This window comes from Myotis daubentonii, chromosome 17, assembly GCF_963259705.1.
Source record: "Myotis daubentonii chromosome 17, mMyoDau2.1, whole genome shotgun sequence".
In the NCBI taxonomy this organism is placed as follows: domain Eukaryota; kingdom Metazoa; phylum Chordata; class Mammalia; order Chiroptera; family Vespertilionidae; genus Myotis; species Myotis daubentonii.
Window position 1 is genome coordinate 36,735,635 of NC_081856.1, and position 27,753 is coordinate 36,763,387.

The 27,753-nt window shown below is 37.6% G+C and overlaps 1 long non-coding RNA gene across 2 annotated transcripts in view; it reads right to left on the minus strand.

The window, feature by feature from the left end:
- Window positions 1-773: 773 nt before the first annotated feature.
- The window catches only part of LOC132219980 (uncharacterized), a 295,739-nt gene continuing 268,759 nt past the window's right edge, over window positions 774-27,753 (minus strand). For both annotated transcript variants that reach the window (XR_009449653.1, XR_009449652.1), the window contains one exon: window positions 774-1,385. This is a non-coding gene — a long non-coding RNA (uncharacterized LOC132219980). The remainder of the gene's footprint in view (window positions 1,386-27,753) is intronic.

Genomic DNA, 27,753 nt, shown 5'->3' on the forward strand with positions numbered 1-27,753 from the left:
GGAGCAGAACCATGTAGACATGCAGCATGAGAGACGATTTAACCTCATTGTAATTTGTTACACATGGATAACAAATCCTTTAAAGTCAGGTGGGTTCCATTCTTTTCTCTTAAAAATAACTGAAGGAATTTCTAATCAACCTGATTATGTTTTCATTGTCACAATCTTGCATGGATTTCAAATAATGAAATGACAACACCACATCACAACTTTTCATATCCCTGGCTATTTTTGTAAATAAGTTTTCTTAATGCCTGTACCTTTAAAATAAAATAAAAAATAGAATTACAACTGATAAAACTTATCTCTGTGAAGCAGTAAATAATTTATGAGTACATGAATTAATTGGTAATATTTTAGATTTATAATGGTAAGCCTTTAGTGGCAGTAGTAAATACATACATGTACACATGCTTGCGCACACACAAGGTTAGCTCATAAAAATGAAGACTTAAAAGAAAATTTTACATAAACTATTAAAAGTGTGTATTTTATATTTTAAATTTATTAAATGCAAATTTTTCTAACAAATATTATAATATTCTACTTATACTTTTTACTAATCTCTCCTCCTTTATGTTGCTCAGAGAATAGTTTTTCTTTTTAGACCAAATGATTTTTTAAATACTAGATAATATTAATAAAGGGAATAAAAGCAAAAGAGCAAAGTTTACTCTATGCTTTCCATATGAGCTTCATTTTATATTCTCATCTATATAATCATCCTAAAGCCAGAACTTAAGATAATTAATAAAAAGAGTAATCATGTTAAATTAAGATTTGGAAATGGTCTGTAATATTTACTTAAATATTTTGTTATGTCAAGTTAGTGAGAAAATATATATAATGTAGAGAAAAATGTTAACAAGTCAGAAAAAAAGAGAAGATGAAACATACTCATAGGGCAAAATTTTCACTGAAGTTAATCTTGAATTTGACACCTAAAACTTAGTGCTTTAATCAAACATACTATATGTTCTCTTTGGCCTATAACATTTTGCTAATTGTAACCATACCTCAAATTTTAAAAATCACTTTAAATGCTGATTTTAAAAACTAGGTTACAATAATATTTTCTGGATTTTAATTTTTTTAGTCTATTTTGAAGGAAAAATTGCAGGAAATTGTGAACTTATATATTTAACAATCCCTTTAAATAATTTCAGATGTAACAGATGGTTGTCTCTATTAGCCAGGTGGACTAATTCTCATAATAATTATAAATTGTCAATGTCTTAATGCCATAAATATTGAATACTTAGTAAGCCCAATGTATGTTGTTGAAAGGAAAGTGGGCAGATTCTTCTCCATGTAGTCATTCAGTAATCCAGTTGGTTTCCAGACTGTTCATCCCTTTCTTCTAAGTCCAGGAAATCCTCTTCACTCTATCAGACAAAAGAAAGAAAGTGATAGGTGAGAGGTTTTTATGAGCCAGGCCTAAAAGTAGCAGCAGCTTCGACCTCTCATTGCATTAGCCAAAATTCAGTCAAATGGTCATACTTAATAAAAAGAAATGTTAAAAACGGTTGTATGGCTGCTTCTCCAGGAAGAAGAGGAAAAAACCCATTAGTGATCACTAATAGTGTTACCACAGTGGCTAAAAGATTGTTAATATACGACTTCGGATATAAATATTTAGAAGGATAGAACTAGCTTCCACAATTCTTTATGTGAGGAGCTATTAGGTAAAAGCTGCTATCAGGTAAAAACTTTCAGTTATAGTTTTAAATTAAAAAATGAACCTAAAATATTGGAACATAGTATTTAATGTGAAATCTGACATAATCACAACAGAATGAGGAATTACTACTGTTGATTCAAGAACAAAGTAATTTGGTAGTTCAATGTTTGTGGAATGCATTCAAAGGATGGTTGCCAAAAAAACACTATAACATCAATATCACTCATTGCATAGTTTAAGTACTGTTATTGGATTTGTTTTTGTGTTAGTATAGAAAATAAATAAGTAATTACATTAGCTTCCATCAAGTTTTTATTTAGATGGAAAATTATATGGCTCATTAAGTTGTAAAAGAAAATAGAGCTCAACTATACTTTGAGTGGTTAAAAGAATTAAGTGGCTATGTTGCAAAGAAATGTTAATAAGATCAATACAGAAGCATACTTTTAATGTTTACATTTTATTTAGTTATCTGGGGAATGCATACTTACTTTATTATTAATTTTTCAGTATATAATACACATGGTAAATACATATATTTAAAAAATTAAAAGAAAAATGGCATATAGTGAGAAGACTTATTAATACCTCTTGGCTAATCACCCTGTTCCAAACTCTGATCCCAACAAATAAACACTTTTTTTGTTTCTGATCTATTAATCTTTCCAAAGATTCCCTTTGCAAATATAAGCAAAGATGATAAATGTTTCACCCTACCTTTTTCTTACATGTGATTTTGCATAACAAGCATTCTATTCTGTACCTTGTTACATTCTCAGTAATGATAAAAACAAAGGAAAATTACAGAGTATTTATAGTGAACATAAAAATACTGCAATTTAAGACCAGATTGAGAAAAGTACCTTTAGGATTAAGAAAAGTACCTTTCGGATTGAAACACATATACTCTTTTATTTTTTTATTTTATTTTATTTTTGTGTGTGGCAATCACTGTTTGTAACCCATGACATTGTTTTCATACTTCCTTCTTCCTAATAGAACTCCTGTTTTTTAAGGCAGCAACATGCCTGTTAATTACATGGTTAACATAGCAGCCTCCTTTACAATTGCAGGCATCCATATGATGATATTCTGGTTAGTGAGGTAGAGTCCCTATAAAGGGCTTCCCTTTCTTGTTCACAAGGACAAAGCTCACTTAGGAAAGCCCGTCCCTTCTCCCTTCTCCCATCTTTTTGCCTGAACTGGACACACATGGCCTGGAGGTTCGATACTCATTTTGTGACCATGAGGCAGGAAGTATAAGAGTAAAGGTCTACACACACAGGGTTGAAGGTCACGAAGATGGGGGGGTCTTGGGTGCCTGATGACACTAAACAAAATGCTAAGTCCCGTCCTCCACATTCACAATGAAAGCAATTTGGTGATTTGGTTATAGGGGATGAGGCAGAGGAGAGAGGTCACAAAAATGTGGTTTTCTTTGTTTGGGCGCATGCGTTGCTTGCTAAGGCAGGAAAGGACAGGCATCATATTTTATTGTGTTGTGATTAACCGTTACTCATCATCATCTTTCCCCACCAGGCAGTCAATTTTTTGGTGAGGGACCTTTTTCACTATTGTTTCCTTCACATTCATTGCTTGTGAGGTTAAGCATGAACCTCTCTTTATTTATGAAAGCATAAATATTTGTTAAAAAAGAAACAGAGAGAGGATAACAAGCACAGTTTGGGACACAGTTAATGATGTCTGTGGGAATGGCAAGTTTGGAGCTAATACTAATGGTTAATATTATTTAAGCACTCACTATGTGCCAAAATTTTTACTAGTTTTACATGCATTAACTCACTGAATCTTCAAAAAATAGAAGAAAACAAAGTATTATTAGGTAGAGATTAGCATTATATCCATTCTTTAAGATGTGGAAATTAAGGTATCGAGAAGCTAATTAACTTGGCTGCGGTTACACAAGTATGAACCCAGAGGTCAGTGCATATCCAGTAGGGGGGCTGGATCCTAATTCAGTGGGTTTGGTTTCAGAGCTCATAAGCTTAACCATGAGCTCATCAGCTATACTGTATACTATCTCTCCTAGCTACGTGTGACACAGGATATACTAGTATATATACATGCATGTATATGACTTAGAGTCATTTTTCAAGCCAGAATTGGAATAAGGAAAGTTATGCGTCTCGACTGAGATGTCTCCAGGAAAGCTGGACCAGCTGTTGTTAGGAAGCCTCCTTGTAAGGTGACTATGTTCACCAGAACCTAGGATCTAGCTGTCAGAGAAGCAAGTCAAAACTTTAGATTTGATTATGTTGTTGCTGTTAATTTAGCTTAAGGGAGTTGACTCACACTAATTCATAAGAGACTCAGTCATCAAAATCAGAATGCCAATGGACTCATTTGAAATGAGAAAGTTACTAGAAGGTGGAATAAACATCCGCACCAAGCAAGCAATGTTCATAAAAGGTTCTTAGTGAGAGAAAAAAAACAACAACAAGGTATGTTAGTTAAAATATTTGAATGCTTAGAGGCACTAGGGTCTTACATGTTACATTTCAACAGTGATAGACACCTGCCAGGTAGGCTTGACTGAGAATCCGCAACCCTGATTTCTGAGTGCTCAGCCAGTTTCTGCCTCTGTCACCCTCTTCTGTACTTGCTGTGCTGTCTGATTTGAGTCCTTCTGGTTGACATATTCTTCCCTTAAACTTCAGTCAAAGCATGGTAACATGACTGAGCATTTTCTGCCTAGTAGATGTGTTCCTTTATGGTTAAGTCTGAAAGGACAACCTGAATTTTTTCTCCAAGTTCTTGGTCTCTTCCTACATCCCCTCCACCTCTACAACTCACTGATTTTCAGCCGTTTTTCAGTTACAGTACAGGAAACAGTATCTAACGCGTGTGACCTCTCCTTTAAGACTAAAACCTCCATCTGTGCCTTCCGTTTCCCACCCCTTCTGTACTTTTAGGACCCTGACCACTCTCGCTTATCTATCTTCTCTTCTGCAGTTTCAACCTCAACGTCACCAACTTATAACCATCATCAAGTTTCTATCATAATAAAAACACAAAACAACCAAATGCCTAAATTTCATGTTCCCTTTTTTTTAAAAAAAAGAGCAGGGAGCTCTCCTCGGAGCCTGTGTGCCCTTCCAATACTGCCGTGCCTCCTCTAAGCCACAGCAAACCGCTCTGACAGGTTGATCTGCATCCACTATTTCCACTTCCTTACTTCTGTGACCGCTAATTGGCAGCAATCGGGCCTTGGCTCTCACTGCTTCAATAAATACACTTTGGCACACGCCCCCGTAGCATTCCACTTGTCACATTCATTGACTGTGCTTTGCATTGCATCTTACTTGACCTCATTAGCATTTGGCACTCTTGAACACTTCCTTTGCAGAGCTCTCACCTCTTTCCCCCAGGACACCATTTCTCCTAGTTTCTTTCTACATTTTCTTCCTCATTTACTTTATGTGTTCTTCTTTCTTTATCTGCCCCTTAAATCTATGTGTTCCCCAGGGCACCATCATTGGCCCTTTGTTATCCAGTATCTATCTATCCTACCTCTGAGATCATTTCCATTTCAATGGTTTCAACAGTAATTGTATATCTAATACTGATTGTCCTTTATCTTCAACTGCATGGTGGACATATCCACCAAAGGACATTTCAAAATCCACATTCCCAAACTGAAATTTAATATTTCCCTCAAGTATTTAATATTTCCCTTTCTCTTCTTGTCCATTATACCATTTATGCAACCAAACCATAAACCTGGGAATTACTCCAAACTTTTCTATTATCTCGTTATTAAATTAGTGAAAACCTCCAACTCTATTCATTCTATTACTATACTTCTTTGGTAGTTTTGACATTCTCTTTATTCATCAAAAGCAGAGAGGGAAATTCTCTAAGTTTTCATTTTTGTTTTACGATACTTTCCCTCAAGATTGAAAAATCTCATATAAGAGATTTTTAGTAATTAATAGTGTTGCTTTGCCAATAGATCTTCTCTATTGACAGAAAACATCTCCCTTATCTTCCTTTGTTGGGAATGAGTATACCCTCTCTCACGTTAGATGAGATGTTGGGTAGAAGCAGAGAGAACCCATTGCAGTCCTATTTTACTAACAAACACACTAATGTAAGTATTTAAGTATTATTGCCAGATAAAATATAATATGCCTAGTTAAATTTGACTTTCAGGTAAACAACAAAAATATTTTAGTATAAGTATGTCCCATGCAATACTGGGACATACCCATACTAAGAAAATTCATGGTTTATCTGAGATTTAATTTAACTGGGCATTAACTAAATCTGATAACCCTAGTTTAAGCTCCTTTTCTTCTAAATATGTACTCTCTGGAATGCAGGGGGGGTGGGGGAAGAAAGTCTGGGGACCTAGGGTCACTAGGTGGTCATTATTGTCACAACCAAAAAAAAAAAAATGCTGAAACCATCTCCAATCTCTACCATCTTGGGATTTATGTCAGTTGCCCCGGGCCTATGAAACACCCAGCCAGCCTTTCATTATGAGGATATCATATATCCTGTTCCGCCGAAGTCTTCTTTATCCAAACCCTGGAGCATGTCTAGATCAGGATTGTGAAGCCTGCCCATTTTCCCTGCCAAAGACTTGCCATCTTGTAGAGGTAATGCCTGCCTCTTGAGATTTTAAGTTTTATTAGTTATCCCCCTGCCCTCACTTTTATTTTGTTGCCTGATTCTACCTACCCTTGTATTATCTCTAGGAACCATTCAAGCCACCATTCAAAATTCTTTCCCCCATCTCTGGAAGAGCTTCCCTCTATGTGTTCCCAGTTTGGATGCTAATGGATACAAACAAACAAAAAAAATGGGTCAAAAAAAAATCTCTAAATAATCCCCAATATTAATATATTATATTGTATCAGTGAAAGGGCACTACAGATTATTTGATTCCTAATATTTAAAAATTATTTTGAACTCTGAAATAATGCAATGAAATTAGCATGTTATTAATAGATATTCATTCCTTATTGAATAGGACTGAAGAAAATCCTAGAAAATTCTAGATACTTGAATCATAGAATGTCCAAGCAGGTATATTTACATAATATCTAGCACGTTATAAAATAATAACCAGTGTAATTTGCTAAGGTCACACTCTGTGTTAGACACCAGGTGGGACAGTATGGAGAAGAAGGACATCCTTGCAGTTTTTGTGAGTAATCAACATAGTAATTCTAGTAAGGTGGTCATTATTATACTTGTTTGTCAGATGAGGACATAGAAAATCAAGTTATTTATCTAAGACCATACAGATTACGGCTGCTTGACTCCAAAACTCCTTCTCGTTCTGTTATACCTCACTCCCTCATGGTATAGAGGAGGACATATGCCCAAGTCTTTCCAGAGTGGTTACTTGTTACAGCTAAACTCCACAAACAGATCAACACAACTTTTAAATTAACAAGCAGTGGAGATTCATTAATCATTTTAATATTAATAAATTCAGAACAGTTTAAATTATGAGGTTCTTGAGCCAAATTGTTGGGAATTGTATTAAAATGCTGAATGGCCAAAACATCAAAGATGGAAAAAATTAAGAACCTATTTAAAAATGTTTTGTATTTCTTTTCCAGGGTGAAACTCTGGTTCTTTTTTTTAGAACAGTTGGTAGCTCCTGACACCATGTGGCCACTTCATGTATTGCTCTAAATGTTTTTGAAGACAAATGGTCCTATCAGCAAGGGAAAAAGCAACAATAAAATTAATGCATATTGTGAGATACATTATTTCATTTGTTGCCATTTAACAATTTAGGAACTGAATATTGTGGTTAAAGAGACCAGTGGATGATTATCAAGTTCTTCATGTCTGTACTTTTAAACATTTATTCCAGTTTTGCTGGTGTTGGCATGTGTCCTATTCTTTTTTAAAAAATGTTTTTATTGATTTCAGAGAGAAGAAGAGAGAGGGAGAGAGAGATAGAAACATCAATGATAAAAGAGTCATTGATCATCTGTCTCCTGCTCGCCTCACACTAGGGGTCGAGCCTGCAACCCGGGCCTGTGCCCTGACCTGGAATCGAACCATGACTTCCTGGTTCATAGGTTGATGTTCCACCACTGAGCCATGCCAGCTGGGTTATGTACGATTCTTAACAGTAAGCCCAAAGGTTTGTATGGTCCCTTTTGAGCAAGCTAAGAGCATTATAGCATGGCAACAAAGAAATATTGGTTTTTGAATCACATGAACTTTAGAGCATCCCTCTTCTTCGGCCTCTACCACTGTATTGCTGAGACCTCTTCTGGCCACAGTCTAGCACTTACCCCACAGTAGCATATCCAGAACATTAAGGTGCCACTGGGGTCACTAGCTGATGCCCCACAGCTGGGCATTGTCAATGCCTCCACCACCACAGCTGATGTCTTGGAAACTCCCACAGGGGTGGGCAAACTTTTTGACTCGAGGGCCACAATGGGTTCTTAAACTGGACAGGAGGGCCGGAACAAAAGCATGGATGGAGTGTTTGTGTGAACTAATATAAACTCAAAGTAAACATCATTACATAAAAGGGTACGGTCCTTTTTTTTTTTTAGTTTTATTCATTTCAAACGGGCCGGATCCGGCCCGCGGGCCATAGTTTGCCCACGGCTGCCCTAGTGCCAATGGACACCCTGTTCCAGACTACAGATCCAGCAGACCCAAGGGAAACTACACTTTATTACCCACAAAAGCTGAAAGGATGTACTTCTGCTTTGTTAGATGAACTCTGTCTCATGAGCATCAAAGTGCTGCCTTGCACCTCAGTGCCTAAAAGAACTCGGAATGAAACAGGCTCTTGAAAGTCTGTCGCCAGACCTGCCTGAATTCCAGCAGTAAATGCCACTTAGTCATAAGCTGATGTCTCTTCGGCACTCTTAACGTGTACTCTAGGTTTCAAATTTCAACCATTACGGTTGTGACAACTACACAAATATTCTATAGATACAGGAGGACAGGGATCTATAGTTTTCTGAGGATCTCATCAAAATGTAAGGTCAGTGTCAAGTCTAATGCTATGAGTATAAACTTCACAATCCAATTATTTGCCCTTGTTTCTCTCAGGTGTGAGCCATTGCAGATGTTCTACTCAGCTGCAGCGGTTCAGGAAGTGCACAGATATAGCTCAGCTGAACATGCTGACAAACCTGGAGAACCATCAGAGAGGAGGGGAGAGATAAACACCTTAACTTTAAAAATATGTCACAGGTGACATTGGGGAAATTATTGGCTTTGAAGTGTCTTTTGTGAGAAAAGGGAAAAATCAGTGTTTATGAAATAAGCAGCAATAGAAGGTTAGTTTTTATTGTGCAGCATCTGTTAATATTAAGTATTTTTCTCTCTTTTACCTCATTTTGAACAAATAAATTTGCCTGCATGCTGGACATGTTCAGTACATGTGAATAGCCTATGAATAACATCTACTAGCTTTTATGGACCTGGATGTCAGAGTACTTTGGGATTTTAAAGTGTTCCTAAATCATGTCCTTTTGAGTACTGGACTTTCTAAGGGACACAGTGAAGACCAATACCTACTAGCTGTTCATTTCAGGTAAATGGATTGATTGACTCTTGGTCTTTTGGTTATGATTTTATAATATGGGGGTAGAAAACAACAAAGAATGGGATGGCTCTTAAATAAAACAATGAAAACATTTATCTTCTGTCCATTGAATGTAGAATTTAGTTTTAATTTCATAATCTGCTAGCAAACATGATATATAAATAGTGTATTTATATGTGTGTATATATATATATATAATTTTATATGTGTGTATATATATGTATATATGTAGATAGTATAATTTTAAAATTCCATTTTACAATTTTCTGATTCTAAGGTGAAATCATGCATTTAGTAATTTTGGGAGTGGGGGAAGTATTGTGTTTAATTGTGTTTATTTAATTTTGTTAAATATTGTGTCTGATAAGAGTTTCTAAAATTAAATTTTTTCGGGTTTTTAACTCTTAAACCATTGTCATTTAAATGTCCAAAATGCTTAAAATTCTTTTCTTTCAAAATTAGAATTGCCATACCTTGAGTTTTGAGAAGAGTTTCTTAGAAATAAGTCCCATGTTTAAACTTTTTTTAAAAATGTGCTATTGGATGTTAACTTTTACACAGTTCTGGGCACTGTTCATAATATAAGGAAAGTATTTTTATGTGTCTGCAACAAGCAGAATCCGAAGTAACCGCTTGAGCTAAAGCTGACCCAGGAAAGTATTTTTAGATCAGTGGAATGTTAAACATTCCACTGAAATTTAACATGAATAAAGCACACTTCTTTTTGATTCACAAAATAAAATTAGATTTTTCAAAGTAAAAAAAGTGTCACAGGTAATGCTTTACTGTATATACATGTTTTAACTGACAAGAGGAAATTTTGGGGGCAATATATAAGGTGCCCAAATGAATGCATACATACTTTATAGCTGATAGCTCAATTGCTGTTTCTATCTTTTCAGATTTAACCCATTGGAATTAACAATTATTCAAAGTATGTATACCTTTTTCATTTGGGGGGGGGGGACATCTGTATAAGCTTAAGTAGAATTATGCTTTTATATTAATATTAGAGACCCAGTGCACGATTTGTGCCCTGGTGGGGTCCCTAGGCCTGGCCTGCAGGGATTGGGTTGAAACCAGCAGTCCGACATCCCCTGAGGGGTCCTGGATTGTGAGAGGGCACAGGCCAGGCTGAGGGACCCCACTGGTGCACGGATCTGTGCACCCAGACTCTAGTATGCATATAACATCTTTGGTTAATCTCTTCCCACCTTCCTCCCTCCCCCTCATCCTTCTGAGAATCATCAGTCTATTCCATGTTTCCATGCCTGTGGTTTCCACTCCTGCATTGAGCATTTGCCCCCTAGTGGTCAGTGCGTGTCATAGCTAACGGCCAGTTGGCCGGTTGCTTAAGCTTTTATATATATAGATTTTCCTCTGACTGAACTAAATCAGAATTCATCATATATATTTCAGTTGTATTTCTTTTTGTTGGAACTTTTGAAAAACTTTATAAGTATATTACACAAGCTTTTCTGTATAAAAGGGGCTGTTTCTGAGTGCTTTCTTGATTGATCAATGTCATAAAAACTATCCTTCTAAGTGAGTTTTTATAAGTTCAATCAATGAAACCCAGTTAATCAATGACAAGAGTAGTTCAAATGCATCACAACTATGAGTCATGATATTGATATAAATGTTTTATATGAAACTGTCAGCACTGGGTTGAGTTATATTTTAATATTTTAAAAATATTTGTTGAAAGGATAATTTTGGATTGTTAGATTCCAGGAAGAAATTCAAAATAGTTTGCTTTTCCATTTTTCCTGGAAGAAGGTGCTATGTTTTAGAGAATTATAAAGAGAAAAGTAAGTAAAGTTTATTAGAAAACAAGAGTCTTTTGAGATAAAAATGCATTCCTGATAGTATATGAAAAGGAAAAAAAAATAGTAACTTTCCAGTGGAGTATCCTGCAGACACCACTGTAGCCAAATGATGAAGGTTAAAATGAACACTAGTGTCGTACGTTTTTGTTTTGTTTTGTTTTTACTGGTGTCATATGGATATCATGTATCCCCTGACATCATGTCAGAAGACATTCACCTCTGTGACATTCCTTGAAAAACCAAATGCATCAGCATAATCATGAGAAAATTATAAGACTAACCTGAATTTAGGGTCATTTTACAAATGTTTGATCAGTATTCCTCAAAGCTGTCAAGATTGTGAAAGATAGGGAGAGGCTGAAAATCTGTCATTAAATATTTATAGAATTAATCAATGAGTGAATCTGATTAGTTATATTCTTATAGAATTACTAACCTAAGAGGATGGGATTCAGTGGTAAATTGGGATATCTTGAGCTTTAAACAATACTCCAGGACAGTGAGAACTAAAGGGATACATGTCGGGAGAGTGGTGGTTCAGTGGGCATGAGAGGATGAGCGAGGCCCTTCAAGGGGATAAATGGGTAAATAAATGAGGTCAGAGAGACAACTCCAATATCCAGCTTTACTAATGATGTCCCTGAAAATGAACTTTTATAACTTCCTCTGAAACCAGCCTCATGGTAAAAACATCACCAGTGAATCCAACTTGCTTAAGTTCTCCAGCTCTTGACATGTGACAACTGAAGCATGTGGACCATGAATCCCTTCATGCAACTTTGCATCCTTCCAGAAAGGATGGTGAACATATAATTTACTGTTCTCACATGGACATATTAATAAGCATCCTTTAAGTGTCCATGAGTCATCTTGTTAAGTGTCTATAGCGATAGGCTGGCCCTGATAAGGTGCAGGCCTTCAATCTGGCTGTTAATTCGAGAAAAGAAAGGGATGGTCATGGGAAATACTAGAAAAAATTCTCATTGATAGAACTTGATGACTGATGAGATATAAAGTGAGAGAAAACAGAGTCAATGAGTTTAGATGGACTCAAAACAATGATGGTTAAACATTGTAAGGAGTCAAGAAAGGAATCTGGATAAGGAAAGGGCGATGCTGAAAAAAGATGAATTCAGTTTTCAGAATATTGGATATTTGGAGATAAAATGACATCTAAATAGAAATGTCTAAATGCTACTTAAAATAGTAGGAATATGGTTTTAGAGGCCTCTCCATGGAGGTGATTTGTAAACACTTGAGAGAATTCATTCATTTAATACTTACTTATGTATTCCAATGTTTCTTGCATTAGGCAAGAAACTGGGATACAAAGAAGAATGATGAAATTATTATAGAGTCTTCAAAAAAGAGATAAACCCAACTAGCTGTAGAAACAGATTTGGGAAAATGTATGGCATGGTAAAGAAATTAATTTTCAAAGCTCAATGGAGAAAGAAGAAACAAGGAGGCTTCAGAAAGGTGATGAGTAAAATAATCATTGAAGGATAGAAATAAGAATCGTGCCTGGCTGGTGTGGCTCAATGGTTTAGTGTTGACCTATGAACCAGGAGGTCACGTGTTGATTCCTGGTCAGGGCACAAGCCATGCCTGGATTGTGGGCTCAATCCCCAGCAGGGGGCATGCAGGAGGCAGCCGATCAATGGTTCTCTCTCATCATTGATGTTTCTATCTCTCTTTCCCTCTCCCTTCCTCTCTGAAATCAATACAATATTAAAGAAAGAAAGAAAGAAAGAAAGAAAGAAAGAAAGAAAGAAAGAAAGAAAGAAAGAAAGAAAGAAAGAAAGAAAGAAAGAAAGAAAGAAGGAAGGAAGGAAGGAAGGAAGGAAGGAAGGAAGGAAGGAAGGAAGGAAGGAAGGAAGAAAGAAAGAAAGAGAAAGAAAGAAAGAAAGAAAGAAAGAAAGAAAGAAAGAAAGAAAGAAAGAAAGAAAGAAAGAAAGAAAGAAAGAAAGAAAGAAAGAAAGAAAGAAAGAAAGAAAGAAAGAAGAACCGAAGGGAAGGCAAGGCAAGGCAAGGGAAGGGAGGGAGGGAGGGAGGGTGGGAGGGAGGGAGGGAGGGAAGAAGGAAGGAAGGAAAACTGAATCTTCTTAAGACAATTGACACATGCCTGGGGAGGGGTAAATTCAGAAAAAAGATGATGGCAAAAAGAAGTGACAATCAGCTTCACGTGGGGGAAGCAGGAGAAACTCTGTTAATACTACAGAGAATAAGATAATTAAACTTTTATTCACAAACCTTTCCTATTTTGTTTATTGCAGTATTCCCAGAAGTTAATATTATGCAAATATGAGTTTAATTTTAATGTGTTGACCTGGAAATATGACCAGTCTTTAAATGAAAAAAGCAACAGATAGAGTGTGTCAAGAACTATTGCCAAATTATTTTAAAAATGCATCAGGGCACCAACTTATACCATACACAAAAATAAACTCAAAATGAATAAAGGACTTAAATGTAAGATGGGAAACCATAAAAATACTAGAGGAATCCAAAGGGAACAAAATCTCAGACATATGCCGAAGCAATTTCTTCACTGATACAGCTCCTAGGGCACTTGAAACTAAAGAAAAAATAAACAAATGGGACTACATCAAAATAAAAAGCTTCTGCACAGCAAAAGAAACCATCAACAAAACAACAAGAAAGCCCACTGCATGGGAGAACATATTTGCCAATGTTATCACCGATAAGGGTTTAATCTCCAACATTTATAGGGAACTCATACAACTTAACAAAAGGATGATAAACAATCCAATCAAAAAATGGGCAAAGGACCTAAATAGACACTTTTCAATAGAGGATATTCAGAAAGCCAAGAGACATATGAAAACATGCTCAAAGTCACTAATCATCTGAGAGATGCAAATCAAAACAACAATGAGGTATCATCTCTCACCTGTCAGAATGGCTATCATCAACAAATCAACGAACAACAAATGCTGGAGAGGATGCGGAGAAAAGGGAACACTCGTGCACTGCTGGTGGGAATGCAGACTGGTGCAGCCACTATGAAAGACAGTATGGAGTTTCCTCAAAAAGTTAAAAATGGAACTCCATTTGACCCAGTGATCCCACTTCTAGGAATATATCCCAAGAAACCAGAAACACCAATCAGAAAGGATATATGCACCTCTATGTTCATAGCAGCACAATTTACCATAGCAAAGATCTGGAAACAGCCTAAGTGCCCATCAGTAGATGAATGGATTAGAAAACTGTGGTACATCTACACGATGGAATACTATGCTGCGGTAAAAAAGAAGGAACTCTTACCATTTGCAACAGCATGGATGGAACTGGAGAGCATTATGCTAAGTGAAATAAGCCAGTCAATGAAGGAAAAATACCACATGATCTCACTCATTCATGGATAATAGAGACCATTATAAACTTATGAAAAAAAATAGATGCAGAGGCAGAGCAGCATCAAACAGACTGTCAACCTACAGCGGGAAGACTGGGGAAGGTCGGGGGGCGGGAAGGGGGGGTAAGAGATCAACCGAAGGACTTATTCCCATGCATATAAGCATTACCAATGGACATAAGACACTGGGGGGTAGGGGCGGCCCGGGGAATGTCAAGGGGGGGCGGGGGAGAGAAGGAGACATATGTAATACTCTTTGTAATACTTTAAGCAATAAAAAAAATGAAAAAAATGCATTAGGAGCTTTGTTGGCCATTTGCCATATTTCAATGTTTTTGTTCATCTGTGAAAATATGGTCTTGCTAAACGTTCACTGAAAGAGCATGCTATAGTAAGATATGGGCCATGCTACATCTACATGGTAATTTAAGTATAATATAACAAGGGGAATAAAACAACACAGGACCTTCTCTCTCCTTGATTTCATTTGTATAGCTATAGTGCTTTGTCATGAGACATTCATAGATGCATGCTACTCTCTATTAGAGATCAGACGGAAATCTATTGCTCAGGGTCTTCCATGAGAAAGTTTGTGATTTGCTAATATCACCATCAATTCTCTATAATAATAAAAGGCTAATATGCAAATGGTCATCACACCCTCATGCCATAACAACCAATCAGCAGAAGGCTGCATCCTCACTCAGCGCCGGCCAGGGATGTGACTGACGCTGCATCCCTGCCCAGCACTGGCCAGGGACATGATGTGCCGGTGGGGCTTGATGGGAGCGGGGCCGGCCAGGTCTGGATCTTGCCCAATGGGTGTGAGGCTGGCCAAGTCTGGGTCTCACGTGATTTTGAGGTGTGCGTGGTGGGCGGGGACTTGACTCTGGGTCCTGCGGTGCACCTCAGACTTTGACAGGAGGGAGGAGGGAGCCGGATACCCGCACCCAGGACCCACACAGCAGGGCAGTGGCGGTTAGAGGCGATCAGGCCAGCAGGGGAGGGCAGTTAGGGGCAATTAGGCCAGCAGGGGAGGCCAATTAGGGGCATCAGGCTGGAAGGCAGAGGTGGTTAGGGAGGATCAGGCAGGCAGACAGGCAAGCAGTTAGGAGCCAGTGGTTCTGGATTGCTAGAGGGATGTCCGACTGCCAGTTAAGGCCCGATCCAGGGATCAGGCCTAAACCGGCAATTGGACATCCCCTGAGGGGTCCTGGATTGGAGAGGGTGCAGGCTGGACTGAGGGACCAACCTTCCCCCATCCCCAGTACATGAATTTCGTGCACTGGGCCTCTAGTCTGGGAATAAAGAGGGAAACAGTCACCTCAAGAAAGAGAACAGTTTGGATCCATATGTTTAATTATGGCAAACCTCCTTCTGTTAGTCTAGACTTTGGGAGTTAGGAGTAAGAGATGGTCTTCAAATTATTGGTTATGATTTTTGAGATGCTGATTCTAATTTTTTATTTTTTATAAAGAACTAAAGTCCAAGAAAAGCCAAGGCTCTCTATAGGAAAATGGTTAAGTGGAGGGGAATTTCTCTATAAGATATTGAGTGCGACATTGGCACAGAAATAAACAAATTGGCCAAAGTAACAGAATAAAGACCAACATCTATAAAAACTTCATCTATGCAAAGGTTGCATGATAGACTGAGAAAAGGAGGACCCACTTAATAAATAATACTAGAAAAATGTATCACCATGTGGAAAGGATTATTTAAAATTATTTTTAATTTTACATACAATGTATGACTTCATTGTTACTCTAAAAAATATGATAGAACTAAATTTTTTTGATCACCTCCCCAGTGCTAGCAATTATTCCCCCTTTTCTTGGGCAATAATAATAGCTAACATTTATTTAGTTTGAAATGAAAATTTGGCAGAGATACTATGAGACAAAAGGTAACATATTTCAAAGGTGGTGCTACACCATATGCAACATTTATAAATAAGGTATCAAAAAGCAATTAAATGACCCTTATCCCTTGACTAATGTCAATGGCATAAAAGTACTAAGAGTTAGAAATTAGCCCAGCCAGAGTGCATCCTGTTCACTGAGAAGTTGCTGGTTCAATTCCCAGTTGGAGTACATACTTGGGTTGTGGGTTCAATCTCCAGTTGGGGCATGTTCAGAGGGCAGCCAATTGATGTTTCTTTCTCACGTTGGTGTGTTTCTCTCTCTCTCTCTCTCTCTCTCTCTCTCTCTCTCTCTCTCTCTCTCTCTTTCTCTCTCATTCTTTCTCTTTCTCTCCTTTCCTCTCTCTAGGCATGTCCTCAGGTATGGATTTTAAAATACTGCTACTACTACTATTACTACTACTACTACTAATGATGATGATTTTTAAAATTAGAATGAGGAAGAGTGTCCTGCTGATAAACTTCATTTCCCAGCCTTCTTGCATAAATGAGAACCAAATGAAAGTCATTGGGTGGAGTTTCCAGGAAGCTCACATTGTCCTCTCTCTTTCTCTTGCTTCTAGTCTGGAGCTCGGATGGATTGGCTGTAGCTCAAGCAGAAATCTAGGTCAATGAGGAAAACTGAAAATGGAAACACCTTCTACAATTGCTAAAGCAGAAGGATATCAAATATGGGCCCTGGTGACTATGGAGCTGCATGTCAGCCCAAACCACCTACCGCTTGCCTTCCTTTATACAGGAGAAAAAATGAACTTCTGTCATGTCTATGCCACTGTTACTCTGTTTCTGATACAAAAGCTGAATGCAAATCCCAACTGACACAAACATGTTACAAAGAGAAGATACTTTGAGGCAAATGTCATATAACTGATATGTACACATATAGATACAGAATCTCACACATATACACATATGTGCATATATACACATGTATATACTGTATGCATGGATGTGTATGCATGCATGTGCATAAGTATGTGTATAAGTAGAGATAGCGTGTGTATATTTAATACATATATCTCATGCTCACACCCATACATGTCCCCTGCAGTTGTTACCATACACAAAATTGACTTAGTAACTCTATTATACTTGCTGTGGGGTATTTGCTGTGCCATCCTAAGTTGTTGGTCATTTAGAAAAAGAACAAGAAGAAACCAAGAAAGCCAAGTTATTGTCTATGTGTGCAGCCTTGGGCAGGTTTGGAGGCAGGGAAAAGGGGTCACTAACGTTTGTTCAGTGGGAAACTAAAGATTGCTATTCCTTTCCTTTTTCTTTAATAGGTGAGCTAGAGATTTCAAATTATAATTTTTTTAGGGGTGTAAACTAGAGGAAAAAAGAATCATTTACAAAAGGAATAATGATGAACCAAGTTTTTGGCTGGTCACAGTTTATTTTGTAAGAGTGTTATTAAAATTACTTTCCATTTTTCTTCCATCTGCCAGGCTGTGTTTTGCTTGGATTATATCAGCACAATTATATCTTTAATAAAAAGCTCCTTCACAGAAAATTGTCACACTTGGTAATATAAGGCTACTCCAATCACCAGAGTGTGAAAATTGTTTCTCTAGATGGCAGCTTCCTGATTAGCTGAGCATTTGATCCCCACGGTAGTTTTTTGTTTTCTTTCCAAAGCATATTTCTTTCATGTATATATGTATAATTAATTTTTAATTATATGACTTCTCAGCAAAGACAAAGTTAACACAATGAATTACTTATGTAAAAAAAAAAAAAGACTCACCGTGATCTCCTTGGGAAACATTGTCCAAGGCAAACTATCATGTTGTTGACCTTCACCTATTTTGGGGATGACATGTGATGCTTAGCTACATGAAAAACATAATTCCATGTAATATAAATTGCAAATTTAGCAGGGCTTAAAGATTGGTAGAAATGTTATCTATTCTGCTAAGTCTTAATAAGCAATTTTCTTAGGTTAATAGGCAATAGATACCATCTATGCATGTAAGAGAAATAAATAAGAACATACTGGTAGTTTTTGAAAGTATTGCTTTATTATTAGTCTTTTAAAATAACTACTAAATAATAGGAATTATGCTGTTTCTAAGATAATAATAGTGAGCAAAAGAGAGAGAGATTTCTGCCCTCAAACGTACAAGATAGACAATCATATGGTCATATATCTATGCAGGCAGTTATGAGACCATGTCTTAGAAAGATCTGATATATACCAAGGAGTCAAAGAATTAATTTAGTTAATTAATAAGAGTTATTTATTAATTAACAACTTTAATAAATAGTATTGATTGATGATTGATTGAGTTAATAATTATTAATTCTTAATGTTAGGAGTAATATTAAAATGAGAACTCAAATATGACTAGACGTTAACTGGGCACAAGTGAGGAAAAACTAAAGGAGGCCAATTGACTGAATGTTAGAGAGCAAAGGAGAGAAAGTGCAGGATATGTTTGGAGAGATGGTATGTAGGGCCTTTCAGATCTTGTTTAGGATTTTATTCTAGGAACACAGGAAAGTCTTTAATGTTTTAAGCAGGTACATGACATATATAAATTTATATTTTAAATGATTCCCCAGCTATAGTGCAGACCTTACACTGTAAGAAACAAATGGAGGAAGTTAAACATACATCTAGTAAAAACACTGAGGATAATTTTGAGGTAGTCCTTGTGAACTAAAGAAAATTAATCCCCAATCATATTTTATTCATACAGGCTTCCTGTCTCCCCAGGTATAAAAATAAAGCTGTATGTCAATGTGGACACTATAGTGTAGACAAAGAGGACATCATCAAAGGAACTAGAGGAAAGCAGTATCTATAAAGAATCGTGATTCAACCTCAGAACAACTTTTTATCAGCACCATGGAGATGTGAAGATAATGGGATATTTTTTAACTGCTGAACCAAAAATAGTTATTTAATGGAGTTCTATGGGATGTTAAACTATTATTCAAGAATGAAGTTAGCTAAAGGTATTTTCAGACAAACTATGATTGAGATATTTTACCACACAAATGCACTTATTGGAAGAAATATTAAAGCATATATATTTCATGAAGAAATAATGAGCTGAAAATGAAGGAATTGGATGTAAAAAGCAAGGATAGTCAATAAATTGAGCAAGATTTGAGTAAATCTAAGTAGCATGCAAATAAGTGATATTTTTCAATTCAAAAACAAAAAAATAGGCAATAAATTTCAAGACAGAAGAGGTGATTATCTTTATAACATCATAAGGTCCTTTTTTAAAGGAGGAAGGTAGAACTGTAGACAAAATTAAACTGTGGTAAGTGAAGTTTATATGTTAAAAACATAAGGATCACCATTAAAATAATATGAATAACATAGCTCATTTCCCAGATGGTTTTAAGGCAACAGTAGGAAAAAACAAGCCTTGACAAATCCAACAGAAAGTAGAAAAAGAAACAAAAATCACATTACATGACAAAAACTAAATGTAAATACTGTATGTAGGTAATCAGTAAATATAAATAGAAAATCATGCCCTTATCATTAAAAATGCCTTATTCACTATTTCTCTACAACTTCCACCTCAACTTACATGACAGGTGGGTGGTTTTAATGGAAAGCCACACTCGCCTTTATGGACCTAGCATTTTAGAGGATGAATTTAGGAAGTTTTGGATACTCCTCTGGTTAAAATGCTTCCATACTTCATTGAAAAAGAGCAAGATGCATAATTTTTGCTTATAGTTCAGATTTAAATGGGATTATATCAAATTCCTATAATTTCTTACAGAGTAAATTACTAGTATACTCTAAAGCATCTGGGCATACTTTCTTAATTGCTTCTCCTTCATGAGACCTCTTTTCAGAGCCGATAAAATTGACCTGATGTCACAGATAGTTTTGCTAAATATATCAGAGTGGAGTCAGCATGCAAGCTTTTCACATCCCCTGGGGATCTGCATCTGCTACAAGTGGCTCCTGTAGCAGATGGGTGAGTGTGCAGAGATCCTTCGAGGCTTCCTGGTGCCTTTGTTTATGAACTGTGCTTCCTATTCATCTGCAATCTAATCAGATAGGAAGTTCATAAAGCTCCAGAGTACCTGCTCATTAACATTGCCCCATTTTGAAGTAAGAGCTCCCAAATTCTCTGCTGTTCACATAACATGACAGTGCCTGTAGGTCAAATGAAACCAATCTTGCTACCCAGGCTGTCGCTGATTTGGCCGAATTCTGGTACATCATCTGAATGTATCTTCATGTCTAAATGCAAGAGAGGTCAGGTGCCTCTGAGACTCATGTTAGGTGGTAACAACCTGATACAATCATGTCATCTCTTCTTGTTAGCCTAAATTAATAGAAAACGAAGTAGTTGTTTTCATGAACAATGCTGTTATTGTTCTTGAACTCAGATGGCTGTTATACAGCTAAATCTTGCATGCCCTGGGTGCAAGATAACACTGCTGCTCATGTCACCCTCTGGGGAGAATTCCTGCCTTAAATCATCATCACTGAAGGTAACCTGTGCATAATTTCTCCTGTGACCCTATGGACCCTGAAAGGCAAAGTCAGGAAAGAGTATCCAAAGCAGGGATATCAGGCAGGGAAATTCCAGGGAGGGGGACTTGAATGTTATGTACTCTGGTTAAAGCAGACTTTAAAATCCCAGGTTTTGGAGCAGGTGCCTCCGGGTCACCTACATCAGAGCAAGGCTTGCAGCAGATGGTCCTAAGGTAGAAAAAAGACTAAGCTCTGCCCCCTGCCTCCAACCAAGTCAGAGCTAGTGACACATCATAATGGGCTTACTTCAGGGACAAGCAGACATGGGGAGTAAAGAGCTAATGTTGAATAAGTCCAGAATATTCTTTAAGATGTAGTTTTCTCAATGCTCTATAGAGAGAAATTCAATATTTTCCACATCAAATTGCCTCTCTTCATAGCACTGACACAGTTACTAAATGAATTTTCCCCCAAGTTATAAGAAATGAGTCATAAAATAAATGACTTGTGTTTGACTTTCAAGTATTTCTAGCACCAAGCATTAGCAGTAGATGAAATCCTTCTAATATTTTTTATGGGTGCAATGTATCAGATGCCTATGACTTTTAAACTAGAGTGCATTTAAATTTAATATGTTTCGTCACATATAATGCAAGTTTACTTAGGAACTGCTAAGCCTGTGTCAAGGTATTATCTGAAAGTCAGAAAATTCACTCTGTGCTTCAGAAATGAATACAGGTGAATCACTTCCCTCTTGTATCTCAAAACAAATTTATTTTGTTGAATGTCTCGGGCATTCAGCCCAGAATGAAAGAACCCGGAAGGATTTAATTGGGAAAAAATATAATAAAACCCTGAAGAGGTCATCTATGCTAAGTCTTTCATTTTACAAAGATGGAAACCAAGGCCCAGAAGATAAGTTTCTCTCTTAGGGTCACACAGAAAGCAAGTAGCCTAAATACTGGCCCCATGACAGCCACCCCAGTGGCCTTCCTGCTATAAAATGATCCTCCTGCTGTCAATAGTATTAAAACTCTCCTCTCCACCCATGCTGAATTGAGACATAGAATTTGGGAAGAACTAGAGCAATCATCCCTAAGCTACACAACCACAAGGTGAGGTCTTCCTTAGAATGGAGCTTTTGGAACTCATGCCTTTTCTTGAAAATAAGATTTATTGAGGTATAATTTAAAAACAACACATGTACTTACTGATTTCAAGTGTCCAATTTAATGAGTTAATATATAGAAATATATAGTCATTTAGCTTCCACTAACAATCAAGATTGTAGAACATTTCTGGCCCTGGCCAGGTGACTCAGTTGGTTGGAATGCCGTCCAATACACCAAAAGGTTTCAGGTTTGATTCCCCATCAGGGCACATACCTAGGTTTCCGGTCTGATCCTATGTCTGGGCACATGTGGGAGGCAACTGGTTGATGTTTCTCTGTCTCATCAATGATCTCTCTCTCTCTCTCTCTCTCTCTCTCTCTCTCTCTCTCTCTCTCTCTCTCTCTCTCTCTCCATCTTTCTCTCTCTCTCTTCCTCTTTCTCTGAAGATCAATGAAAAACTATCCATTAGTGAGCATTTTTTTTAAAAAAGTAGAACATTTACATCATCCCAGAAAGTTTCCTTGTGCCTCTTTAAAGTCAGTTTCTTTTCCCCTATGCTGTCTGCGGGCACCAGTGATCTGCTTTCTGTCACTAGAGTTTGTGCCTTTTCTAGGATTTCATATAAATTAATCCTAGCACCAAGCATTAGCAGTAGATGAAATCCTTCTAATATTTTGTGCGTGGCTTCATTCCCTTGCTTGACGCTTTTGAAATTCATCTAAGTTGCATATATCAGAAGCTTGTTTTTATTGTTGGGTTGCATTCCATTGTATGGTTGTGAAATAATTGATTGATTCACCAGTTAATTTGTATTGTTTCCAGTATATTATTATTTAAAATTTGGGTATTTGGATGGTTTTCAGTGTTCTACTATTATTAATAATGTTGTTATGATTATTGGACTACAAGTCTTTGTCTCAAAATACAGCATGATTTTATTTCTCCTGGGTAAATGCATAGGACTGTGATTTCTCATTGTATATATTTAACTGCAGAAAAACTTACAAAACTGTGTTCCTAAGTGGCTGTACTATTTTGTATTCTTACCATTAGCGTTTGAGAGTTCTAGTTGCTCTACATCCTCACCAAAGTTGGTCTGTGTCCAGAACTGTTATTGATTGTACCTTACTGTTATCCTCTGTTGTCACTTTAAATTAAAACTAAGTATGCCTGGCCAGTGGCTTGGTTGGTTGGAGCGTCACCCATACACCAAAAAGGTTGCTGGTTTAATTCCCAGTCAAGGTACATACCTAGGTTGCAGGTTCATTTCCTAGTAGGGGCATGGGCATGGATGTTTCTCTCTCTCTCTCTCTTTCTCTCTTTCACATCAATAAACGTATCTTCGGGTGAGGATTAAAACGAATTATCAATATTTCACACAGACTTGTAGTACCAGTAGTAGTACTCCAGAAATACAAGTACCAAAGTTTTAGACAAGAGTTGCCTTGTTCCCTACATTTCATTAAGAGCATTCCCCATGACATGACCCACAGTATCATTACAGAACAGAGCTACCCAGAGGAACTTGCAGAAGCCCTGACATAGCTTCAGGCATGCTTCCCACTGCATGGATGATTAAATAGAATTAGGGAGCTCTTTGGACTTTCTACTTAGGTGGTGGGGGTCTGGGTTCAAATATATATCAGTGAATTTTACCCAATTTCACTCCATCTCATAATTTCTGAAATTTTTTTTTTAGGTACATTTTTAAAAGTATTTTTAAAATTTATTTATAGGAAGGGAGAGGGAGATAGAAACATCAATGAGAGAGAATCATCGATGGGCTGCCTCCTGCACTGGGGATCGAGCCCGCAATGTGGGCATGTGCCCTGACCTAGAATCGAACCCTGACCTCCCGGTTCACAGGTCGACCACTGAGCCACACTGGCCAGGCTGGTTACATACATTATGCACAAATGGAAACACAGGTCTGGAAGGAAATGTGTCTTGTAGTGGCTGCCTCTGGAGGGGCTCATGGAATAGTTGGCAAGGGATGGAGGAAGACTTCAGTGTTATCTCCAATGAGTGTATAATTACTTCTACAATTACCCTATCATCCCTCACCCCAAACACAGCAGTTCATGTGTGGACTTTGTCCTGTGTGACCCTGGACATGTGACCACCTCTCTGATCATTGTTTCCTCAAAGGCACAGGGAGGAGGACCCACCCTCAGCCTGGGGACAGGACTGAAGACTCCAACCACTGCCATAGCCTGTGTTGCTCAGTGGGTAGAGCTCCCGTCTGCAAACTGAATGGTCCCAGGTTCGATTAATTTCTGAAATATTAAAGAGGACTGACTGGTGGCATGCTAGCATGCTAGCATTTTATCTTCTCCCTTTATCAGGTTGACCTGTAGGATTTGTGTAATATTGATAGTTGTCTATCTATTTCTGCTAGACATAGAAGAGAATATAAACTGAGGTGTCACATGGAGTACCATCTACCCGAAAACAGGTCCATGTTTATGAACAGATGTTAAACATCATAAGGTACCAAGAGCTCTCCACAAACTAAGATGAGATCTGCAAACTCAAATTAGTTAAACTGGGGATAAAGGTTGCACTGGCAGTCTCTTTAATCTCATTTTCAAGGGCTATGAGTTGCTATGATGACGAGAGGGGGAGCTTATATGTTCAAAGAGTATTCAATATTTCAATGAGAGGTGTGTGTGTGTGTGTGTGTGTGTGTGTGTGTGTGTTGGGATCCATGACTCTGTTCTGATGATCACTTATAGCAGTAATGAGTTTAATAAATTTTTCCAAATTTTTAAGCCAAACTGGTCTCTTTGCCCTTATATGACCCTCAGGACTCCAAAGGGGAACAGCAGTAAAATGAAGGGGAGTCTTGATACCAGTAAACATTTTCTTCCAAGCTTCTGTATGCTTGCCAAGGTTGATTCCCAGAGTTTAAAAATAACTCATCATTTAAAATCCACATTATTTTTTAAAAACCTGGATATGGAACTGTTAAAGTACAAATATTTTACCTTCGAAGGTTAGTCTGAGTGTAAATGAACCTGTGAGCTCATTAGCGCCTGGCGGCCGTGGGGAGTGAGAAGGACCAGGAACGTCTGCCTGCAACCATCCCTAGCAGTTGGAATGAAGCTGCGACACCAGCTGCTACCTTGGGGAGTGAGAAGGGAGGATTCTGAATTCACTGTGGTGAAACTCAAAGCTCTCTTGCTAAAATCCTCCTCTCCTCCTGCTTGCTTCCCTTTATAGGAAGCTTGTGGCTGACCACCTGGTATTCTGAATCATTAATTCATGGAAGACATTCTGTCAGGAATAACGTGTAACAGGCTGCCTGGCAACTGCCATTGACACCCATTCACTTTAATTCACTTCAGTAATTATTTATTGCGCACCTAGTAGCATGCCCAGCCTAGTGTGAGCAAGGAGGTTTTCAAATGAAGAGAGTGCATTATCTTACACTAGAGATTTAAAAAATTAATTTAGTGCTCTATTTCTTTTAGAAAGAGCAGATAAAATGTTACATGAAACAAATTTTTTTTAAAAAATTTACATAAGTGTCAAAGCACTATAGGCGAAACAAAATGGGGAAAAAATAAGTTTCAGGTCCAGTTGGTGTTGCTCAGTGGTTGAGTGTCAACCTATGAACCAGGAGGTTACAATTCAATTCCTGGTCTGTGGCTGGATCCCCAGTTGGGGGTGTGCAGTAGGCAGCTGATAATGATTCTCTCTCATCATTGATGTTTCTATCCGTCTCTCCCTCTCCTTCCTCTCTGAAATCAATAAAAATTAAAAATAATAAAAAAGAAACTTCTTTAGTTCATTTCTTGCTAAGTGAGAGGTGCTATATACATTCATAGGCTCTGAGCACTTTTCATGTGTCAGCCCCCTTAATTCTCAAAACTACCTTAGGCGAGGCTATAAAAACTCCCACATTAGACATGGGGAAGGAGATCTGGGGTAAGACTGGTTGACTAATCTTTCTCAACAGTTGATTCTTCAGCCAAGGAATTGCGAGTCCAATGTCTATTGGAGTCAGGTGGAAACATCCATGTGACTGCAGTAGGGAAGGTGAGCGGGTTAGAGAAATGACAAGGGCCTCCAGGTGGAACACAGTGACAGGTGTCTGAGTCTGAAGTGTGTTAAGGATGTCGAAGGTAAAAAGACAGGTGAACAAGTACAGGACCCAAAAGACAAAAAGGTACAGATGCGCATAGTCTACAATCCAGATTAAATGATAAAAAAGACAGATCCTGTAGGAATTGAGGAACACGGTGACAATGAGCATAAAGCAACTCATCACAAAGTAAGGTATTTCTGAAACACCACTCTGGCTCTTCATGGTTCTCAGGTGGTAGAAATCCATGCTGCCAGAAGGAATCAGTCCTTTGGAAGCAGGGGAGTCAGGGATGGGCTCTGGGAAAATAAATAGTCACAACTTTGCCCTCACTGGTTTGGCTCAGTGGATGGAGCGTCGGCCTGCGGACTGAAGGGTCCCAGGTTCGATTCCGGTCAAGGGCATGTACCTTGGTTGAGGGCACATCCCCAGTGGGGGGTGTGCAGGAGGCAGCTGATCGATGTTTCTCTCTCATCGATGTTTCTAACTCTCTATCCTCCCCCTTCCTCTCTGTAAAATATCAATAAAATATATTTTTAAGAAATAGTAACAACTTTGAGGAACCAATTTTTTCCAATTTGAGATGTCTCTAAGAATTTCTTTGGTTTATATTATCTTCATGAAGCCTCAAGATAAATCATTTCTATTATGCTTCTCAATTATAAATCTTAATTCATTGGCTAACATGTGCAGGCATCTTGGGCCTAAGAACTGGTTTTTAAAATGTATTGGTTACCAAAACTAGATACATAAATTTTAAAAAATAAAATATATTCATTACAAAAAAAATAAAATTAAAAAAATAAAATGTATTGGATACCGAACAAGAAAACCAGTGACACAATTGCTTAGCTCCACAGAAAACAGCAGGGCAAGGAATTTCCTCTTTGCTTATACAGGTCATGCATTTGAAGTTTTATGGTTATTCTCTTAATGTAATTTTCCCTGTGATTTTGCGTGCGCTTAGAACATAATTTCAATCTGGCAAAGATCTCACTATCAAAGAGAGATTTCTCTCCAATTAAGCATTATATCCAACTTAAAAATTGGGACCAGAGGCTCAGGATGAACCAAGACTTCCTGAGTGATGACAGGAGGGCTGAGTGTACCAGGCTACTATGTAGAAACTAACATGGATTTCAGTGCTTTGCTACTTGACTGCAGTATGTGGCTGTTTGCTAAACATGTGACAATTAGCAGGGCATGAAATTAATCATCGTGGGCAACTTTAATATATATTTGAAAATGTTATGCCCTAAAGTAACTGCAATAATTTTTCCTAGAAAGAAGTAAACATTTATGCTTCCTTTTTGCTTGAGATTCCTTTTTATTTGGAAATAATCAGAACATGTTATTTAATTCCAGGAAGGCAACCATGTAAAGCAACAATTGCCAAAGAGGGCAGGGATTTGACCTGCTCTGTATTTACAGAACCTTGGCATAATTCTGTATTTTAATATATCCTACTCAATTAATTTCAATGAAATTGGTTCTTTCTGCTATCTGATTTTGTGTTCACCCTGATGACTGAGGAAATACCTAAATTGGTGATTCTCAAACTGTAGGCTTGACACACACAGTGCATCAGTTTTACTCTCATGAGACTGACCATGGGCACAGACATGTCATTATAAAATAGCAAATTCTAGCATTCCACTGGTTTTGCTGAATTGGGCATCCTGGAGTGTATAGGCCTGCCTAAGTGCCAGAGGACTAGAACAAAAGTG